Source organism: Ambystoma mexicanum, chromosome 11 (genome assembly GCF_040938575.1).
Source record: "Ambystoma mexicanum isolate Mex_15411 chromosome 11, UKY_AmexF1_1, whole genome shotgun sequence".
Lineage (NCBI taxonomy): Eukaryota > Metazoa > Chordata > Amphibia > Caudata > Ambystomatidae > Ambystoma > Ambystoma mexicanum.
Genome location: NC_090934.1, coordinates 788,441,042 through 788,464,656, shown reverse-complemented (window position 1 = coordinate 788,464,656; position 23,615 = coordinate 788,441,042).

The following is a 23,615-nucleotide window of genomic DNA, read 5'->3' as shown; positions in this document are numbered from 1 at the left end:
TTGTATAGGCACCCCCCGACAGAAGCCACCTGTCATACAAGCACACCCCAACAGGAGCCACCTGTCATACAGCCACCCCCCCCGACAGGAGGCACCTGCACCCCTTAAGGCAGTCTACCCACCGACATTGGGGAAGACAGTAGGCCTGATTATATATCAAACGACCACAGCTGCCCTGATGTTGAGGGATTCAGTCCTGTGGGCCCAATGAGCCCCCAACCCAGACAACCACCACCCCTACATAATGTTTGTGACATCGAGGGACGCCTGTCCAGGATGGAGGCATGACAAACATCAATGCAAACAATGGTGTAACAATACCTGGAGGAGACCCGGCTCATGTGGGAGACACTACAGTACACCTCTAGGAGGACCGCACGGAGTCTGGGCCAAGCCACACAAGCCATATACCATCTGGCACGGTGTGTGATGGAGGGGAATAGGTAAATCTCAACCCTAGTTTAGTCCAACACCTTGTTGGTGCAGACACTTGTTGAACAACACTCCCACAAGTTCACACCAAAGCAGCCCAAGGGTAGATCGCTGTGGCTGACTCGCCCTGCTGAAGTGCGCACCCGTCCACATAAACGTGGATGAAAATAGGACACAGACTTGTTGTGCGTGGTGAGGGATTGTCAGGGAGGGGGTGTTAGGAGGGTTAATTGCGGTGGGGCTGTGGGGAAGGGGAGTTGGGGTGGGGGTGTGGGGATGGATAGTTGGGGAGGGGTGTGGGGAGGGTTAATTGGGGTGGGGGTGTGGGAAGGGACAGTTGGGGGGATGTGGGGAGGGATAGTTGGGTAGGATTGTAGAGGTAGTCAAGGCCAATCAGAAATGTAAATAGTAATTGTTCTCACAATATATATGGTGTTCAAAACAAAATCATGAGCGGACATTGATCTTTCAGTGTGAGTGCTTTTATTCACGTACAGTGTCCAGTGCCATGTGTGTAGCAGATGCTCAAAAGTAGTGGTGTATAAGGTCTGCACGTGTGGCACGTCCATAATTGCCATTTGGACACTGGCCATATTCCTCCTCCTCTTCAGTCTACTCTTCAGCCTCTGGTGGGAGCATGTCCATGTCGTGGGGCAGGGGGACATTGCACCTGATGCACATGTTGTGCAATATGGCATATGCCAGCACAGTTTTTCCCACCTTCTCAGGGCTGTACATGAGGGCTCCCCCCGATCTGCTGAGGCAGCGGAACCTGGCCTTCAACAGGCCAAAAGTCTGCTCAATGGTGCATCAAGTGCATTCGTGGGCACGGTTGTACGCCTGTTCGTGCCTGTTGTGAGGTTGCCTGATGGGGGTCATTAGTCATGGCATCAGGGGATACCCAGCATCACCTGCACGGGATCAACAGAAAGGGTACATGTCAATTTCCTGGTTATTCCATGTTGGCACAGGCTGTATAGTGTTAAATTGAGAAGACTAACATGCACAGGCAGAATAGAATTTAGATGACATAAGTTCTTTTCCGTGTACCAGAAGCGATATTTTTCAGGATGCGTGTGGGGTGTTTCTTGTGCTGTTGCATTTACGTGGACCATTCACAGACAAGATTACCTCCAACAATTTCCCAGCAACTGACACACATGGATGTAAATGTCATTGATGTGTCACATATGAAAATCAACTATATGGCCTGGTACAATGGTAGCATTTGAATGGTATGCATTTGTGATTAAATGGTAGTACTGGTATGCAGTCTTCATTACAAATCCTTTATATAGACATGCTTTGAAATCGTGACCCATATGACGAAGGACTTATTGATGGAATATGTGTGTGGGGGGTAAAGGGTTTAATATTTGCTATGGGGGGGTATTTTGGGGTCTGAAATGGTGGATCGGGTGACACCGCCACCTTGAAATCATATATTAGTTTTAGTGAAGTATATTCCCAAATCGGAGGTTTTGGTCTAGGAGCATTCCATTCATACGGGTTACATTTGGAAGAAATGGCACGGGTACTAACAGCCAGTGTACTTGTCAAATGTATGTGTATCCGCAAGCTTTACAGAGGTGGAATCTGTTGGAGTCTCTGGCTGAGCGTCATGTGTTGTATATTTCCTTGACTGTCTATTTGCCGATCATTGTCACTATGGTGTGGTGCATTCTGGTACATGTGGTTTTGGACCAAATAGAAGTAGTTAAGTATGCACTGTACATTTTACATACATGGAGACACGGCTGTCAAGGCCTTGTGCGTGGCATGCTACTACTGTGTTGCACCTTCAGTTGCACCTAGACACTTGCACATTTTATGCCCTCACAACTCTGAGTAGGGTCATGTCCCCTTCAATGTGTGAGGTTTATTATTGTTACAATTGTTGGTAATGATTTGACTTGCTCTTATTCCTCATCTACATTTGCCTTTCAATAATTTATCCAACCTCTGGGCACTTTCACAGGGATTTGGTAATTGTATCATGAATTTGCAGTATGAGTTATGATGGATTAATGATGCAGTGTGCACATCCACTGGTTATAGGTGTTATACTGGGTAATTTTTTCTACACTCCGCATGGCTTTGTAGTTAGACTCACCCAGCAGCCAGGTATAATGTCTGGCATGTCGTGCCATGTACCGGGGCAACGCGGATTTCCGCAGCACCATGGAATCATGTGTAGAGCCAGGAAATCTTGCACATGACGTGAGGCTTTGCAGTCTGTGTACATACACCTCTTTACGTCTGTAGCCATATACGCATTCTTGCACTTCTCCAATTTATCCTCTTCTTTCTTTAACTAGTGCATAGATTCCTCAGGGCTTTGCACACTGAAATAAATGCAAAACATGAATAAATAAATAAATGGATGCATATATGCTTGTGTTATGACTGAGTGCATAATGGGTGCTTGTGACTGTGAATGAGAAAGCGAGTGCTCGCTGTGTGTATGTTATTTAAGTGTGTGTGTGTGTGTGTGTGTTTCTGCTCTGAGGTTTGTACAACAAAGCCATTTGAAAAATGCCTTCTTTCCACTACCCTCCTCCCCACCAGCCAAAATCAGCTCTCCGTCTGAGGTGTTGTGGGGTCCAGTGGGCAGGGATGGTATTTTATTATTGGACATCTATGATAGATGTGCAGTAAAAAATACCATACCAGCCCCTTGGTCCTCCAGCAACTTGCATACAAACATAACAACTTTGATTGTGTGTTTGTGTATGGCTCTGTGGGGCCCAGGGGATAGTGTCCCACAGCACCATGCATACACACAATCACATTCATCGTGTGCATGTGAGACACTTGTGGACCAGATGGCAAGCATGTCATTTTTTACTGGGTATGCCTAGTAAAGCATGCCAGTCCAGTTCACTGGGATTTCTAGTGCCTCACGTGCAATGTCAAGCCTGACTTTTAGGCCCCCCAGCGCCTCGTACGTGCACACAATTGATTTTCTGTGCATGTGAGGCGCTGGAGGGCAATGATGCCCAGTAAAAAATACCATGATTGGGCCCCAGCAATTAATGTGTGCCTGCAAGGCACTCAGGGCCACAGGGGGCAGGCATGGCAGTTTTCCTCGCCATCTATGCCCATTAAAAAATGCCATGACTGTACCCTGGGCCCCCAGCTCCTGACAAGCATCTGCCCCATAAGCCCCAAGCGCCTTGCAATCACACATAATCACATTCTTCAGTAATGTGATTATGTCTGACTGCAAAGTGCTGACACACCACGGAGCAGGCATGGCATTTTTACTGGTCATGGTTCATAAAGCAAGCCTGATAAGTGTTATTATGCACCTAGATTTGCTTTTTAATGCAGCCAGTCTAGCCATTTGTTATTGTGGAATGACATTTTATATTGGTCAGCTTTGATAATGCAAGCATCATCAGTGGTGTTATTCTTTCTGTGGCATAAAATGTTGTATTGAACATCTTTGATAAAGCAAGCATGATAAGTGTTAATATGTAGCTAGATTGGCATTTCAATGCAGCCAGTGCAGCCATTTCTTATTGTAGAATGACATTTTGTATTGGGCATCTTTGGCAAAGCAAGCATGGTAACTGTTAGTACGAAGCAAGATTGACATTTTTATGCAGCCAGTCTAGCCATTTCTTGCTGAGGCATGACATTTTGTATTGTACACCTTTGATAAAGCAAGCGGGATCAGTGGTATTAATCTTACTGCGGCATGACATTTTGTAATAGGTATCTTAGGTAAAACAAGGATACGTGTTATTATGTAGCTAGACTAGCATTCCAACGCAGCCAGTCTAGTAATTGCTTATTGTAGTATGACATTTTGTATTGGGCATCTTTGGTAAAGCAAGTATGATAAGTGTTATTGATATATAGCACTAGTCAGGTGACAATAAGTGCTTTATAATGTGTTTATTTATGAATTCTGGTAACAACCCCCAGTAAAGCCTCCACAATGTGTTACAGCTCTCCAATTGAATAAAACAGAACCTTGATCCATACACATTCCCTAACCCGCATTCCAGGTTCCATCACATTTGCAAGACACTTCACAACACATCTTCTCTCCTTCCAACAACAACTCTCACTCTCACTGCACCCTTCAACAACTTTTTCGCCAAAATGGGATCAGAATATAAAGACTCTCCCTTCCTCTTAACCATTCCTTTCTTTATTCTCACCCAATCCCCACACTCAATATACAACTCTCTCTTCCCACGTTTCTCTTTCTCTCTTGTTACCCAGCTTCTCTACTTTTCCTTCATCCTTTCTCTCAAAACATCCACCACACAGTCCGACTATCTCACCCTTCCCAACCGATGTAGCACCACTTTTCTTTTGGTCTTGGAATTTCTCGTCCGTTCAAAGGGACTGATCTCTGTTTCTGCATGTGGAGACAGACACAAACCATGCACACTCTACTGTATCTCTACTCTCCTATCCTTACCACAGAAACTGACCATCCTAATGGCCTCCATAATGCACCCATTACATTGTGGATGGTACAACACTGACCCTTTATGACTTATCCCACATTCTCTTTCCTGAAAACATCCTCCAACAAACTGAGGACCATTTTGTATGTGACTGCTACTTGGCAATCCTTCCCTTGCAAAAACATCCTGCAGAAATGCAACTATCCTTTCACCAAGTGTTTCCCTCCCATTTTTATATTCAACCCTTTTTGACATCAAATCAACCAAGACAACAATATACTTTCCTAAACCGCTCCCCAGCTTCATCGGTCCCAAAATGGCCATAGCTAAATCATCCCACACTTTACATGGTACACCCTTTTCCACCAGGGGCTGGTATTTTGCCACCTCTCCTTTCCCTTCCCTGACTTTCTACATTCCAGACAATCATCCAATCTCCTCTCCACCTCACAGTCAAAACTGGGCCACCAGTACTCACCTCTCAGAACAGCCTTCATACGGGTGTTTATAAATAGCTCAGGAACTTGAGCACTGTTGGCAAATGCTATCGGGAAATGGCACATCTCCCACCTTCTGAGGCTGGATTGGATTGCAGATCATTCTCTATGCAGGCGTTGCTTAGGTTTCTGGCCACTCACGTCACTTTTCGTCGGTGCTGGGCACGGCAATCAGCACAGAACCGCGATCTCCAACCACCACGTAGCAGATCAATACAGTAAGTGGCATAGGCAAAACTTCTCGCACTGGCCATTGTTTAATCTCCTTTCAGCTCTTCGCCATTGATATAAAACACGAGTCAGACATCCATAAGTGCTGTATAGTGTGTTTATTTAATAATTCTGGTAACAACCCAGAGTACAGCCTACATACACACTGTGTTACAGCTCTCCAACTGAATAAAACAGAACATTGTTCCATACACATTCCCTCCCCTGCATTACAGGTTCCATCACCTCTGTAAGACACTTCACAGCAGTTATTACAAAGCAAGACTGGCATCTTTGTATGCAACCAGTTTAGCCATTTCTTACTGAGGCACGACACTTTGTATTGGGCATCTTTGATAAAGCAAGCAGGATCAGTGGTATTAGTCTTACTGCAACATGACATAGTGTATTAGGCATCTTTGGTAAAACAAGCATAAGTGGTATTATGCAGCTAGAATGGCATTTCAATGCAGCCTGTTTACTTATTTCCTATTGTGGTATGACATTTTGTATTGGGCATCTTTGATAAAGCAAGCATGATAAGTGTTATTATGTAGCACGACTGGCATTTTAGTACAGCCAGTTTCGACATATTTTCATACTTTGATATGCATTTTTTTTTAATGGTAAAGCCAAATGAAGTCTGTTCTTACGTGGAGATACTGCCATATATTGGCAGAAAAAAAAACAAATGTTCTTATAGTGTCATTAATGCCATTATGCACAAAGCAGACATGAGTATGTTCTTATATGGGAATAATAAGGTATAATGGTGCAGAGAGCATGGAAATGTATGGGCACAGCTAGTGTGAAAATGGTTTTTACGGGCACATATTGTGGGAAAAGTCATCATGAAAATGTGTTGGGGAAATGCTCCTGTGCACTGTTGGTGACATACATCTATTGGATTTTTTTTCATGAGTTACCATACAAAACCCAATTGCAAACTGTTTGGCTTTTATCTCAATTTTTCTTAACAGTGTGCTCTAAAATGCACCATTTTCACCCATGATTTAGTGGTGCTGGATCACTGCTGCGCTGGGTCGCTCTGGCATATCTGGGACAAATATTTACACCGCTCCAGTTACAGAATTCACTAGCCGCCACTGACAGTGAGAGCTAGAGAAAGAGGTGAAAGGGGAAAAGGGTGCTCTCAGGATATCAAAGATTTACAAACTGTTCCTTCAAGAGCAGCGTTCTGATTTCCTTCAAGAAATGAAGGCAAGATGTGGTCAATTTGGCGTGTGTTAGTGTGTTATTCCAGATCCCAAGATCGTACAAGTAGAAAGCCTGTTTTTTAAGTAGTTTTTTATTTTTATATGTTTCTTGACCTAATTGTGTATTTTACAATTTTTACAATAATATTTTATGTTTACAATGATGTTCTTCTTACAACTCTGAGGTACTAGTTTGGCTATGCCATGGCTTCAATATTGTGGCGGCCTCGAGGAATGGTGACTTTTACATCGAGGAAGGATGAAACATTGCACCTATCTTGTATATGAGGGGATGCTTTTATGATGCTGTGTTCTGGTCAGATTGTGGTGTTTGAAAAGACAGACAGCAAGTGTAAGATTACATTTGCCATCTGTTTCTCTGATGTGACAATGAAAATGCAAAATACAGAAATTGAGCAACATTTGCATTTTATCGTGCACAGAGAGATCAAACCAATCACAGCTTTGATTTACTAGTGAGCTTCAGGCGCTGTCTTCCAGGATTTGTTGCAGAACCTGGGCCTATGATTTAAGAAGGCATCAGGTCTACTTAACAGTACTCCACCAATGGAAAGTTGTCTTGTAAGGTGATTGGTTTGTCTGCACTTTTCTGCAGTAATGGAACAAGAAAAAGAGGCACTGATGATTGTAATGGTGTGTTTGCCTCTACATGTGGCTGAGTAGTCCTCTAGGTGTATGCCTGTGCCTGTGCACCAATATGTGACCTTCAAATTAAAATCACTATAAAACTGCTGATCTTCAATGTTGGTGAGGGAAGCGTATCTAGAGAGGAGGCCAATTTGAAGAATATTGTGTTTCTAACAGTTTCACCTATCATAAGAATCTCAGATTTTGTTTCTTGGGTTTTTGTTCTTAAGGTGGGTTGTGCCTTAAATTTGGATTATTTGATGCAGAAAAGACTTTCCCTTTTGCAGAAATAAATGTGTTCCAGTCAATTGGAGTCACTCTTTTGGTTCACCCAGAACACATTATTATCCACATACATCTACATTTTTCTTAATGCTTCCCTCTATGACCACCTGGCCCAATTCACTGTCCAGCCTACCCCTTTTTGTCACCACTCTATATTAGTATCTATGTTGGTGATAAAGACCGCTGAGGTGCATATGAGTAACAATGTTGGGGAAGCGGTTGTGTTGGGTAATGGAAATAGGTTGAGAGGTTCTGACCGGAATCTGAGCAAAGCCAGCAGCTGGAACAAGTACCTCCATCTTAAAGATATGATTAAGCTGATCGCGGATGAAGTTGTGGATTGTATTGAGGTATAGATGAACCTGATGCCAATGGGACAGAAACGACTTCCTCATTCATCTAAAACTCCTCTTGCTGCTCCTTATGATAAAGTAATCAATGTCATATACGTTCTATGAAGAACATTTAACCACACTAGTATATGTTTGGCATTTCTAGACACTATAAGGGTGCAGAAGTAAGGCCTATAAACAATAGTGGTATGCTTTTGGATATTAACTTGTATTTATTAATAAGAGGTTGGAAAAATTCCACTCTGTACCTAAATCTAAGAGGGGTTTCCCTACATCGAAGGAAATTAATGACATTTTCAGGAAGTCTAAAACTAAAAAGTCTGTCACTGTCATTTTTCAAACCTACCTCTGTCCCTAAAACTAATGCGCTAAAGTAACTGTGCAAGGACGATCTCTTCCCAAAGTAAAAAGTGTTCTTTGTTTTCAAACAATAGAAAAGTTCCCAGGATTGCTGGTAGTAAAAAGTGCACAAAACAATGTTCCAAAATGCAAGGTTTCAAAGCTAGGGTTGTGCTCCTTTCCCCTAGACTTCTTCTTGTCCCAAGTTGTTAGATAACTTAGGAGGAACTGCTTCTTGGCTTCACAGTTCTTATATTCTGTCAGCTTGGCACGCTCAGCTACCAAGTACAGGATTCCTTTTCTTAACTTAAGAGGCCCTTGACCCTCTTATTCTCAGTCTCTCATATGGGTGCAGGTCCCAGACTTATAAAAGGGGATTGGTTCAGTCCCCGGCCAAGCCAGTGGATTCTTAATCGCTCAAATGCCACTTAGAATGCAGGTCCCATATGCGGGTCCGAGATTCGCAAACGTGGCTTGGTTCACTCTCCTGCCAAGCCAGTGGATTCTCATGGATGGTCTCTTTCTTTCTCACAGGGTGCCAGACTCTCTTTGTTTTAAAGTTTGGCTTCTCATATAGTTACGGATCCAATACTCGCTATTGTGTGTTATAGCAACTTGGCTAACTCTCCTGCCAAAGATATAACTCTTCCAACTTCACTTTACTTGTTTTCAGGGTCTCAGACCCTCTGTTTCTTGTTCTCTTATTTGGGTGTGATTCCCAGACTTGCACTTCTTCAATTGTACACACTTGGTTTACTCTCTTGCCAAGTGTCCAAGTCACTCAGGGTCCAGACCCTCTACTTCTCACTTTATTGTTTGGGTGTGGATCACAGATGCTCAGTTCTTTGTTGTACATGCTTGGATTTCTACCTTGCCAAGAGTATACGTTTGTTAGGGTCCCAGGCCCTCTTGTTCCAGCTTTATAACATTTCCCGGACCTCCTGCAACTCCCAGACTCCCTGCATACTTGTTTCTCTCTTCTGGAAAGAGGCTCTGCAGTCTACCAACACCTGCCCACTATGCATTCTCCTTTTCACGCACTTCGCCGTGTTTGAGACACATAGAGGATTCTCTCACATTCCTCTTGCTATGGCTCCTCTTACTGCTCGTGACGGCTGCTTTCCTGCACGGCTCCCGCTGTTTGTCCTACAAGGACCGTTCTCTCTCATCGGCTCCTTAGCTGAACGCCTTTGGAACTCCCACGCAGGATAGTTGTACTTCACTGGGCCAATCACCTGTGCTAAGAAGTTAGACCGCTCACTCTGCTTCTGCAGGGTGATCCTCTGCCTCACAGTGATGTTCTTCTTCACAGTACCAGCTCTTACATTATGGGTGAAATACTTTGTATCTTTTGGTCTTTCAGTCTTGTGATGTTTATTGGTTAGACTGATTTGGGCACAAAGCACATTAACCCTATCTAGAGAGAGGGAAGTAGGGTTTAGAGTTAATTGCAGTGAGGGGGTCATACCACGTTCTCTGATAAAGATCCCCCCCAATCCCATAGTGGAATTACTTCCTCATGTGATCCTCCCTCCGTGTACCATCCCCAGGTAGACTACTGTACTGTGGATTCACTGCCCTGGCCCCATGAGAAAGGTATCCCACTAGAGGAGATGGGACGACATCCTCAAATTTGTCACAATACACGTTTAGTAGATATAAGCACACCCTGCCAGTGGTTGTCCTCTAGTGAGTAGTCTAGATCTGATCCCCATGCCAGTCTTGTCCCTGACTCCTATATAAGCACAAGGCTAGTTTCCAGCGATCCTCCAACTCATGCAGTAACAGCAACACAGTTGCCTGTTTGGGTTCCTCAGGCCACTCTGGTCATTTCTTTTTTGCAATCTTGGTGATCCCCATATAAGTGAGAAATTGCCATTTGTGTAACTAATAGTCTTCTATGAAATCCACAAACACCCGAAACATTCCAGCTTTGTAGCAATAACCCCATGTGGAAATGTCCACATATTCCCATTTCCTTATTGCAGCAAGTTCATGTCTATCTGTACATATAGCCACAGATAAAGGAATTTGCTGGGAATAAACATCATGTAGCCTAAGAATTTTCAAAGCCCTATTCCACACCTTTCTACCCAATTTCAGCATGCAAGGTGTATCCCCCAGGTATCCCTCTGCAATCCACCCTGCCTCTTTAAGCACAGCCGGTTTTATGGCCTGGATAGCAACCCAGCATCCAGCTTTATGTAATCCGCCAACCACCACGCTAAATACTGCAGCTGGGCTGCCAAGTAATACAGCTTAAACCTATAGTCAAGTCCTAAAGAAATAGTGGGGAGGGCTCATTAATATACCAATTGAATGTGGCATCACCAGATCATTAGCAAATCAAGGTACCGTCTGAAAAAATTGAGGGGACCCAAGTGTACCCTCGACTTGTACTCCTCCATCTTCATGCTTCATATACAACATTGTCAGCAGTATTTTGTGCCTTCCTTTGCCCCAGACAAATCCCCTAATCAGAGAGTTTAATGTTTTAAAGAAGGCTAAAGAAATATAGAACTGTACACTACCAAAATAATATAACAGGAGGGTTAAAATTACCATTTTAACCAGCGCCACTTATCCCATTAGCGACAAGGACAGCTTAGTCCAGAAGCACATTGGGCCTCATTACAAGTTTGGAGGTAGCCATGCCATTTTTAGCGGCATGGCTACCCCCAAATTCGGATCTGGGTCCCGTAAAATGGGAATTACCGGCCCATTCCAACCTTTGCAGGCCCAGTAATTCCCATTTGCGGGTCCCGGACCCGGTACGTCCCCATTCCCATTTGAGCCCCCATAAGGCTCAATGGGAATCGGGAGGATGCTAACAACGGTCCCGTCATTAACGGGACCGTTGTTAGCATCCTGTTCTGATAGCGGGTGGCGCTCTGCTCGTTTGGTCTGACCAGGCGTACAGGGCGGCCCTGCGAGCAGAGCTCGTAATGAGGCAGTGTGGCAACAACGGTGCCGGTAGCACTACCAGCACCGTTGTTGCCTTAGCGCCAGGGTCGTAATGAGGCCCATTGACTTTACTACTTTACTACTCCATCTACTGCCTTGACAGTGTTGTGCTCATGTGTAAGCCCTGTATCATGCCATACGTTTATCCCCAGGTATCGAAACGTATAGCCCATCAGTCTGAGGCCCAGATCTGGCAATTCCTCCAGACTACAATTCTGCATCCTGGCCAAAGGAAAAAGGAAGGAATTGTCTCTATTGAAGGAGATACCCGAGAGCTCAGCAACATGATCAAGCACCCCAAGAACCAGCAGAAAATGATGGTTGGGTTCACTCAAATACAAGCGAACGTTGTCTTCATAAAGAGTGATCAGATGTCTCAACCCACCAACCCATATTCCAAATATGCTGAATTCTTCTCACAAGTATACTGGCAGCGGCTCTAACAAAAAAATATATAACACTAGCAAAAGTACCTGTTCTCCGACCGGGTTCTATAAATAGACATAATAACACTCTCATCAATTGTTGAAAATCAATGATCCTGTAGGTCCCTGTTCCGATTCGTTTATCTCTTGATGTGCTTTGCACCCTGAAGTAAATGGCACTGAGAATGGGTACCTGTGACTGGCTGACATACAGGTATTTGGTTGCTAGACCTTTTTCTTTCAAACAAAAACAAACAAAAAAAACAATTTAGAAAGACCGCTCTATGACCGCACAGTGCAGTCTTTCTAAATTAAACTCTCAGGCCCTGCAATGCACACAAGTGCGTGCAGGGGCTGACAGGGACGCCAGGACCTGCAAGCAGCCATGAGGGAAATCAGGTACATTTGTGTGTGTTTGTGTATGTGTGGAGTGTACGTGTATGGGTGTATTTGTGTGCATTTTGGGGAGGCTTGGGAAGTGAGGGAAGTGGCAGGGGCAGAGGGAGGGAGGTTTGGGGTGTGAAACCCCCCAATTTGGTCTAAAAACAGGAAAGAGTGGTGGAGGGGGGATGATTTCTTTATTTCCATTTTTTTGTAGGGTGCTTTAAAATTGGCCGAAAAAATAGATCTTTTGGTTAGGTGACCTACAAAAATCGAAATAATGGAATAGAACCGACATACCCCAGAACAGACGTTGGGGTGAGGCGAGAGTTGAGGTGCTGCTGCATACTGGGACGTTCTCTGCTCTCTCCCCACCTGTTTTCTCACCCTGGTGGTGTGCAAATTGTTGCAGTGTATTGTGGTGCAAATATCTCAGAAACCATGCATCCCAGGGCCTTGAAACGTGGATTTTGAGGTCCCTTTAGTTGTGTTCCTCGTGTCGGGACCAGTCTTTCTACTACCATATTGATGTTTTGCTGATTTCCAGCAACCATCTCATGTGTGAGGGTGCTGAAATCCGGGGAGAGGGTTGGGGTGTCCTAATGTCATGTGGCCAGTAATGTCCAGAGGGTCCTAACAGGTAACTATGTATAATTTGGTGCAGATTGGGTAAGACTGGTGAAACAGTGTGGAATTGTAAAAGGAAGAATGCTTCACCAAGCCACAAACCCACAAATTATGACTTTTGCTGAAATCCGGGGAAAGGGGTGGGGTGTCCAAATGTCATGTAGCCACAAATGTCCAGAGGATCCGAACAGGTAAATATGGACAATTTGGAGCAGACTGGTGAAACGGTGTGGAATTGTATAAGGAACAAGACTTCGCCCCACAAACTCACCAACCCACACACAACATGTGACTTTTTCATGTATAGATTGGTGACAATGGACAGCCCTGACTGGCTCTTCTTCCAATATCCCATGCCGTAGATATATGTTTAACCATGCAGCTTTTGGCCATCTGCTTAGTGTATATCAGACGCACCCACCTAAGGAATCCCTCTCCAATGCCAAACCACAGCAGTGCACCAAACGTCCACTCCCAATAGACAGAGTAAAAGTGCTTATCGCGTCAAGGAAAGTCACCACTTATGATGCGTCCTGAGATTTCGTCCTCTCAATGGCGTATTACAATCCGCACAGTTTCAATGAGGTGTTCCGACCATGGACAAATCCAGTTTGGTCCCCATGCACCAGGAGGCCAATGACATGCCTAAGGCATCTCGCCAGTAGCACCGTAAGGATATTTATGTCCTGATTGAACACAGACAGGGGTCGATATGATTCGCACAAGGTCTGGTCCTTTCTCTGTTTGAGCACCGGTACAATCACTGTTTCTTGCATACTGGTTGGTAGATGCCTATTTTCATAGGCCTCCTCAGAGACTTAAACATATTAGGTGCTAGGATATCCCTGGATTCCGTATAGAATTGTGATGGATGGCCGTTACTCTCCAGGGCTTTTCCAGTCTTCAGGGACGAGATTACCCCTTGCAGTTCTGTAACGGTTAACGGTTCATCTAAAGGAGTGGCTTGTTCGGCCATAAGCCCTGGCAGTACTATCTGGGAGAGCATGTATCTAACCTTGTCTGAATCTGCCATCGCTTGTGTGCCACATTGTTGTAATAGCTACTAAAGGTGTAATTTATTGCAACCTGAGATCGCAGCTAGCCCCACATTTGTCTTCAATTGTCGTGATCGTATGTCTCGGGTGCTCACTTCTGCAAACCATGCTAACATTCTTCCAGACTCATCCCATTCTCCATGGATCCTAGATACGCACACTTCATGGTCAGTGTTGGTGAGATGTTCCCATGTCCTAGTGCACTGCAACCTAAGGCCCACCAATTCCGATTATTTAAAATCAATACAGGACCCATTTCCTTCCAATGTTTGGGTATTACTTTCCAGTGCCTCTACCTCCGCCATCAAAGACCTCCTAATACCTTTTGCTTTAGCAATCGGCTTGCCAAGTACCACTAACTTAATCGCTTCCCATACAGTTCCCCATTCATCAACGCTTCCTACATTAAGATCCACAAATTCAGCTAAGGTATCTGCAATGTGGTCTCTAAAATTGTTGTCCGACAAAGCTTCCACAGAAATACCACATGTCAGTATCGGTGATGGCACCTTAGCCAAACCCCAATGAACAATCAATGGGGAAAGGTCCGAGATTGATCTGCCTGAGTATGTTGCTTCAGTGAACTCATCTACATTTTTCCTACCAGAAAGAAATCTAGTCAATTTGGGTGTAGAATGTATGCAGAGCTGAGTAGTAGGAAAAACATCTATTTTCACCATGTATAGCTTTGCAAACATCCAGCAGGGCAAAGTGGGTAAGGATCTTGTTAAGAGTCACAGAGGATGCAGATGGTTGTGTGTTTTTTGAGTCTGATATATACTTTGTGGGGTCAAACATACAATTAAATTCCCCCCCAATAGCCAGAGTCCACTTCTCAAATCTGCCAGTCTACCATATATCGGATGCCACATGGTTGGGGGAATAAGAGTTGATGATAGAGGGCCTCATTAAAAACTTTCCTGTAAACAATCGGAATTACCGGCATGCCGGTGCTACTGTGTCTGTGTTGCATTGCTGCCGGAATCAAGGGTTGATTCTAAGTTAGCGTGCACACACATTCCAGCATGCCAGAGACGGTAGCACCGGCATCCCGGTAATACCATCAAAAGGCCCCAAAACCCCCATACTGGCATCCTCGCTGACGCTGACTCTGATTCCGGCTTCGCACACATGGACCTACCAGCACTGCTGTTACCAGTACTGGTATTACCGTGACTGGAAATAACATGATTTCCAGAACAGGAAATGTACCGGTGGCCATTATAAAAACACAATCCATTGCAATCCTCAGTGCACAGGAGTCAGGGTCATATTCTGAGCAGTGAAGAACATACACAGACATGTCCTCAAGACAAACCAAGATTCAGTGAATCAGAACTGAACATGCTGGCAGACACGCTAGTTGAGAACTCTTCAGAAGTCTTCTGCAATGACCTATGGTCCCAAACCCAAATTAGGAAGAAGGCCATCTGGGAGGAGGCTGCCCAGAAGGTGTCGGCGGTGGGGATAACCCCCAAAACAGTTAGGGACTGCAAAGAGAGGTGAGATTATCTACGTCTCTGTGTGCAGAACCTCCTTGCCACACAGTGCGCCCAGGGCATGGCCACAAGAGGGGGACAGCCATCTCCAATAAGGCTGCAGGCCTGGGAGGAAACCTGCAGCAGTATAATGCACCTGGATGCGATCAAGGGAGTTGGAGATGTGGAGGCTGGAGATGTCACATCCAATGAGGCTGTTGAGTCCTCATAAGCCCAATGTCACATCACACACCATGTAGCCACAATGCCAATATGTCAAGTATGTTGTACCTGAGGCCAGTATAGCCCTGCTGGCATTCACCCCATTGCACACATGCACATCGAACCTGCCTGCATCCCACACCCATACATCACTCACACATCACACAGGTCCCCTGTATTGCCCCCACAAGTTGCATCTGCAGGCACTCAGGCACACATCCCCCTGACACTGCACAACTGCTGTCGTCACCGCTGTGCTACCACATGCCCAAAGTCACATCAGTGTCACATACCCCCAACACCAGCAGATGTCAAGATGCATGCATCAATGAAACATGTGGCCCACTTGTCCCACCCATCATGTCCCATCTCGCAGAATCAATCTCTGCGCAGCAACTGCCATAGGTAGCAGACACATGTGTAACACATCCGTGTGACAATCAGACAATCCCATGTCATACAGCTTGTGTGGCAGACTCATAACACCCAAATAGGAAAACACTGGTACCCAAGGCAACAGGCACTGCACACACCATGTACGCACACTGCACATGCACCCATACAGCATTGCCCGACACATACATGTGTGCACCATGCCATGGCCATCAGCATTTCCATGACAATGCACATACATCTGAAATCACTAGTACTTATGTCTGTCTAATGAATCCACACCCATCACTGATGCCCTGCCTTTCTGACCCACACAGGCACATCATCTGGCAATGAGGCCGAACAGCCGACCACATCACGGAACACCAGGGCATGCTGCCGCTGGCCTACCACCACCTCCACCCAGGGATCCAGTGCATCCGGCAGCAGAGGGGAGCGGGCTACTAGTGCAGCCGCCCAACCACCATCCGAACAGGAGCCACCTGTTGTACATGCACACCCGCACCAGGAGCCACCTGTCATACAGCCACCCCCATGACAGGAGCCACCTGTTGTATAGGCACCCCCCGACAGAAGCCACCTGTCATACAAGCACACCCCAACAGGAGCCACCTGTCATACAGCCACCCCCCCCGACAGGAGGCACCTGCACCCCTTAAGGCAGTCTACCCACCGACATTGGGGAAGACAGTAGGCCTGATTATATATCAAACGACCACAGCTGCCCTGATGTTGAGGGATTCAGTCCTGTGGGCCCAATGAGCCCCCAACCCAGACAACCACCACCCCTACATAATGTTTGTGACATCGAGGGACGCCTGTCCAGGATGGAGGCATGACAAACATCAATGCAAACAATGGTGTAACAATACCTGGAGGAGACCCGGCTCATGTGGGAGACACTACAGTACACCTCTAGGAGGACCGCACGGAGTCTGGGCCAAGCCACACAAGCCATATACCATCTGGCACGGTGTGTGATGGAGGGGAATAGGTAAATCTCAACCCTAGTTTAGTCCAACACCTTGTTGGTGCAGACACTTGTTGAACAACACTCCCACAAGTTCACACCAAAGCAGCCCAAGGGTAGATCGCTGTGGCTGACTCGCCCTGCTGAAGTGCGCACCCGTCCACATAAACGTGGATGAAAATAGGACACAGACTTGTTGTGCGTGGTGAGGGATTGTCAGGGAGGGGGTGTTAGGAGGGTTAATTGCGGTGGGGCTGTGGGGAAGGGGAGTTGGGGTGGGGGTGTGGGGATGGATAGTTGGGGAGGGGTGTGGGGAGGGTTAATTGGGGTGGGGGTGTGGGAAGGGACAGTTGGGGGGATGTGGGGAGGGATAGTTGGGTAGGATTGTAGAGGTAGTCAAGGCCAATCAGAAATGTAAATAGTAATTGTTCTCACAATATATATGGTGTTCAAAACAAAATCATGAGCGGACATTGATCTTTCAGTGTGAGTGCTTTTATTCACGTACAGTGTCCAGTGCCATGTGTGTAGCAGATGCTCAAAAGTAGTGGTGTATAAGGTCTGCACGTGTGGCACGTCCATAATTGCCATTTGGACACTGGCCATATTCCTCCTCCTCTTCAGTCTACTCTTCAGCCTCTGGTGGGAGCATGTCCATGTCGTGGGGCAGGGGGACATTGCACCTGATGCACATGTTGTGCAATATGGCATATGCCAGCACAGTTTTTCCCACCTTCTCAGGGCTGTACATGAGGGCTCCCCCCGATCTGCTGAGGCAGCGGAACCTGGCCTTCAACAGGCCAAAAGTCTGCTCAATGGTGCATCAAGTGCATTCGTGGGCACGGTTGTACGCCTGTTCGTGCCTGTTGTGAGGTTGCCTGATGGGGGTCATTAGTCATGGCATCAGGGGATACCCAGCATCACCTGCACGGGATCAACAGAAAGGGTACATGTCAATTTCCTGGTTATTCCATGTTGGCACAGGCTGTATAGTGTTAAATTGAGAAGACTAACATGCACAGGCAGAATAGAATTTAGATGACATAAGTTCTTTTCCGTGTACCAGAAGCGATATTTTTCAGGATGCGTGTGGGGTGTTTCTTGTGCTGTTGCATTTACGTGGACCATTCACAGACAAGATTACCTCCAACAATTTCCCAGCAACTGACACACATGGATGTAAATGTCATTGATGTGTCACATATGAAAATCAACTATATGGCCTGGTACAATGGTAGCATTTGAATGGTATGCATTTGTGATTAAATGGTAGTACTGGTATGCAGTCTTCATTACAAATCCTTTATATAGACATGCTTTGAAATCGTGACCCATATGACGAAGGACTTATTGATGGAATATGTGTGTGGGGGGTAAAGGGTTTAATATTTGCTATGGGGGGGTATTTTGGGGTCTGAAATGGTGGATCGGGTGACACCGCCACCTTGAAATCATATATTAGTTTTAGTGAAGTATATTCCCAAATCGGAGGTTTTGGTCTAGGAGCATTCCATTCATACGGGTTACATTTGGAAGAAATGGCACGGGTACTAACAGCCAGTGTACTTGTCAAATGTATGTGTATCCGCAAGCTTTACAGAGGTGGAATCTGTTGGAGTCTCTGGCTGAGCGTCATGTGTTGTATATTTCCTTGACTGTCTATTTGCCGATCATTGTCACTATGGTGTGGTGCATTCTGGTACATGTGGTTTTGGACCAAATAGAAGTAGTTAAGTATGCACTGTACATTTTACATACATGGAGACACGGCTGTCAAGGCCTTGTGCGTGGCATGCTACTACTGTGTTGCACCTTCAGTTGCACCTAGACACTTGCACATTTTATGCCCTCACAACTCTGAGTAGGGTCATGTCCCCTTCAATGTGTGAGGTTTATTATTGTTACAATTGTTGGTAATGATTTGACTTGCTCTTATTCCTCATCTACATTTGCCTTTCAATAATTTATCCAACCTCTGGGCACTTTCACAGGGATTTGGTAATTGTATCATGAATTTGCAGTATGAGTTATGATGGATTAATGATGCAGTGTGCACATCCACTGGTTATAGGTGTTATACTGGGTAATTTTTTCTACACTCCGCATGGCTTTGTAGTTAGACTCACCCAGCAGCCAGGTATAATGTCTGGCATGTCGTGCCATGTACCGGGGCAACGCGGATTTCCGCAGCACCATGGAATCATGTGTAGAGCCAGGAAATCTTGCACAGTAATGTGTGATGAGGTGGCGGGCATCACACACCAGCTGTACGTTGAGGGAATGGTACAGTTTCCTGTTGGGGTACACTACCTCCACAGCATGCCTGACCACCAGCTCCACATGTGTGCAGTCCACCGCTCCAATTACATTAGGCATGCTTGCAATTGCATGGAATGCTATTTTGGTGGCATTCACCTCCTCAGCAGTCTGTGGTAAGCTGATGTGGTCATGTACGTGGGACAGGAGTGTATCGAGCACCTGGAAGAGTACACAGGAGAAACAGGGTTGGGAGATACCATGAAGCTATCCTACAGTGTGCTGGTATGTGCCTGTGGCAATAAAGTGTAGCACAGACACTACCTTCAGCAGGGGGGGTGGCTGTCCGGATATTAATGAGGCTGACCAGGTCATCATGTATGAGGTCCACTATGGTGGTGATGGTGTCCCTGTCTAGCCGGTATAGGGCGTGGATCTGAGCAGGGGTGAGGTTGAATGGGGTGGCCCTTAGGCAAGGGATTGGTGGCTGCCTGCGGTGTACAACCTGCTGTGCATTGGGGATTTGCTGGTCCATGATGGCCCTCCTTCACGTCATGCGCCTCCGCTGCGTGTCTACAGAGATACCAGCAACTGTGTAGCCGGATGTGGTGGATCCCTTGCGATGCCGGTGTTACCGGCGTCGCAACTCAGACTACACCCGTCCGGAAAAGGGTGCCGGTACGAATATACCGGCACTGCTATTAATGGACTGGCAAGCCATGGAAGACAACCAGTCTACTCTCAGCGTCAGATTCCACTTTAATCAGTTGAAAGGGGACTGAGCCGGCAAGCCATATGAGGACCCCTATCGCATATGTCGAATAAATCGAGCTGTACCCGATCCCCCCATCTGGCCACAAGCTTACCCTGTTCCTCCGGGATCAAGTGAGCATCCTGCAGAAATGCAATCACTATCTTCTTTCTATGTAAAAAAGAACCTATTCTATTGCAACAGAGGTATGTGCCTAGCCCCCTCGACATTCCACGTCAATATTCTAAAAGTTGTTGTGCTACCCATAGCTTTCTCTTTCTCAAACCACCCATCACATCACAGCTGTAATAGTCTTTCTCCCCACATCTGTCCAATTTAGGCTGCATGTCAAATTATTCAGCCACGCCCCTCACCACAATGCCCATACTCAGCCAGAAGCACAGCTTTGGTCTCCAGAATATGCTGGGAGTGCCCTAAAACAAACTAAAGACAAACAATAAATGCAACAGGCATACAACTTCAAACTTAACTACTCATCTCAACAGCTCTGTGTCATTCAAGCCAACTTGCACTTCCAGAGCTAACCAACTCAGAGTAGTTGGCAGGCGGTGGGGTACCGTTAACATAGGTATCCCTCCAAAAGTAGTAAATCCTCAGAGTTGTTAGTTCTATCACATAAGCAATTGTCCGCCAGTTCCTGCCCGTGAGGGACAGCATAGTTCCCCTGGGATAAGAAAGGGTAAGAATCCATGTGTATTGATAAAAACAGTTTTTCAGTTCAACAGTGATGCAGCCCAGGGCTATTTAATCCGCCATCATCTCCTGTGAGATGCCCAGTTACGCCCTTTGATTTACTCTTGGTATTGCACAGGGGTCCCAATGCTATTCTGTTGCTATCCGTCCACTTGATGGCTTCCTGCAATCCTTCAAAGAATAGGGCTTTCCCCTCTTATATCACCTTCAGTTTTGCTGAGCATATCAGCATGTGCTTGATACCCAGCAGGCGCAATCTCTCTTTAGTCGGGGTAAACATACTTCTCTTCTTCAGGAGTAGTGCTGTTTAATCTCGGTAAATGGCCAGCCTTAAGGATCCATCTCTAATTTCACTTCCATCTCTAAAGCTCAGTCCTTGCACATGATGAGCCGCAAAGGCACGCTCAGAGGGGTTAATCGTACCAGGGAGCGGTGGACCCTTTCAATTGCAAAGCCTGTAGTAGCGGTTATGAGCATAAGGATTTGTGCAGTATATTCTGTGTGTAGGTAGGTAGCATTGATACTATCACTTAATATTGAGAAGTAGCAAGGGGGTAACGTTGGGTACTAACACTTAGTGTTTGTAAATAGAGTGGGCTAGATTTGTTAGGCCACAGGCTGCAAAAGTACGAGCATAGTGGCAGGCACACCAACATTGTCAGTTTCAGAAAATAATGCAAAATTGAAAGCTGAACAGCAGTGTTTCCCAAGGCAGACCATGCAGAATAACAGCATGATGGGCTTTGAAAATAAATGTACATTGTGCAGAGCATGAAGAGACGAAGGAAGGATAAAATATGAAATACAAAATTATTGGGAGATTGTTTTATGCAGAATACCGTCCAAAGGTAATTTAAGCCAGGGGATGGGAAATTACACTGGCGGAATCAGAGGGGGCAGGATGAGTGCTGGAAGGTTCTGGCACATGGTGTGACAGGTGACACAAGATGACACCATGGAAGAGGCTGGGAAATTGTAAAGACAATATCAAAGGATAAGATGCGATTTTCACTGAGAGGTTTAAAAGAGGGCAAAAGGAGGCTTTTTTTCAAGCTTCCTAGTGAGAGAGAGAGGTGCTGCTGCTGGCTGGCTGAAATGAGAGGGCTGTCCTGCGTGCTGTCTCTGGCAAGGTTTCTCAGCTGGGCTAGAGAACGGAGTAGCTGTAGAGGAAGTTCTTTCAAGGACGTATTTCAAATCTGAGGCAGTTTCCTGGCAGAAAAGGGCCAAGTCATACTTGCTAGAAGAAGGGCGAGGTGATCATTCCGATAGGCAGAGAGCTCAACATGAGTATAAATAAGTCAAAAATAAATTAGAACCACCTTCTTCAGGGTATTTTAATTGACAAGGTGTTAAAGTGGATACAGAAGGCAGAACTTCTTTAATTCTTTTTGTACCAAAGGATTAACAAAGTAGCCAGAATCCAAAGTATGAGCTGGGGGGTTTCTTCATTCACGCAGACAGGGTCATGATCTCCTAATTTCGTAATCGTATAGTCTTGCTACCAATCCAACGTTAGGCAAGGGTAGCAGAGTAACTGAGAGCGGAAACTGTATTCATAGTGCATTGCTTTCATTGCAAAAGAGTGCCAGTTAGGATGTTCCAGGTTAGAGGGAAAATCACATACCTTTTGAATTGCTATGCTGTCGCAATGCAAAGTTCCTAGTGATATAGAGTGTGTTTTTCTTCATTCTCACATGTGCCCAATGCAAACGCTCACTACAAATGTTTCCATGTTTACCAAATACAAACTGGTTTGATTGTCTTTCTGTTCTTTCTGATGAGTTTGAATATAAAAGTGCATAACTGTGAAAGCGTGTGGTGGTTTTAATTGTGTTTAGAGCTGTAGGAGTATGGACTCAGAATTTTAATGGTTAGACTCATCATTTCAGAATGCACATGTTAGCGTGGGTTTGCATTTCAATTGGAGCCCAGGGTGTGAAACTCATTACTGGACTCAAGAGTGTGAGTCTCAGGCAGAATTAAATAGATGCCATTGCACAGAGCACGATTGAAACTGCACTTTGCTTCAGGATGATATTTCAGTTAACTGATCTGCACTGAATATAATACTAACATAAAAAAGCATACTAATTAACCCAATGCCGTTAACATGTACCTGAATCCGTTGATAACATTTAGTGCAAATAAGTCCATGATGAAATAAGCTGATTGCAGATTGGGAAAATTCATGATGCTCTGGAAATGGGACTTTAAACATGCATGCTGAATCTGCTCTGGGTGATAAACAAAATAAAAATTGAAGATCCATTCTACTGAAAACAGGGCATTGTATAAGAGGAGGAAATGCAGGAAAGAGGTATCTTTTAATCTCCAGCAATGAAATCATGTGCCATTTCAGTGGAATTATCTGCTCAATGGGAGGTGTTTTCCTTGAGTGACAATGGGGTTTGTTAAGACGGGTTTTTAGACATATTGGGAGTTCAGTTCATCTTCGGGCACTAGGAGCAGAGGGCTGGCTAGGCAGATGAAATTCAGTGCTGGCAGGCTGTCTGATGCTGAAGCTGTCCTTATCTGGGTTGACCATGTGCAAGGCAGACAGAAAGATTGGGGAAGATCTCCATGCCAAACTGAATCAGAAATACCACCAACAAATCTAGGTAAATATTATGTTAAGTGAGGGGCTGCTGTTGTGAATGAGACCAGGTAGTCTAGCTGAGTATTTCACTTCATTTTAGGTGCTGTCTATTTTTAACGTGCATGTAATCCTGTGTTTATGTTTCTCAAAGTCTTACTGTGGTTTTTTAAGTGTATTCTCCTGCCAGATTCCACGCGGCCAAGGTAAAGCGCTGAAAGCTATTGCATGGAGAAATGTAATTGCATGGTGAAATACAATGTGGGCATCCGTGCCATTCCGTGTAACTTGCATATTTCTATTTTACAATAAATAAAAAACAGATTCAAAAGTAACTTGGTCTCATTACATTTATTCAGCATTCAGTCCATTTTATTT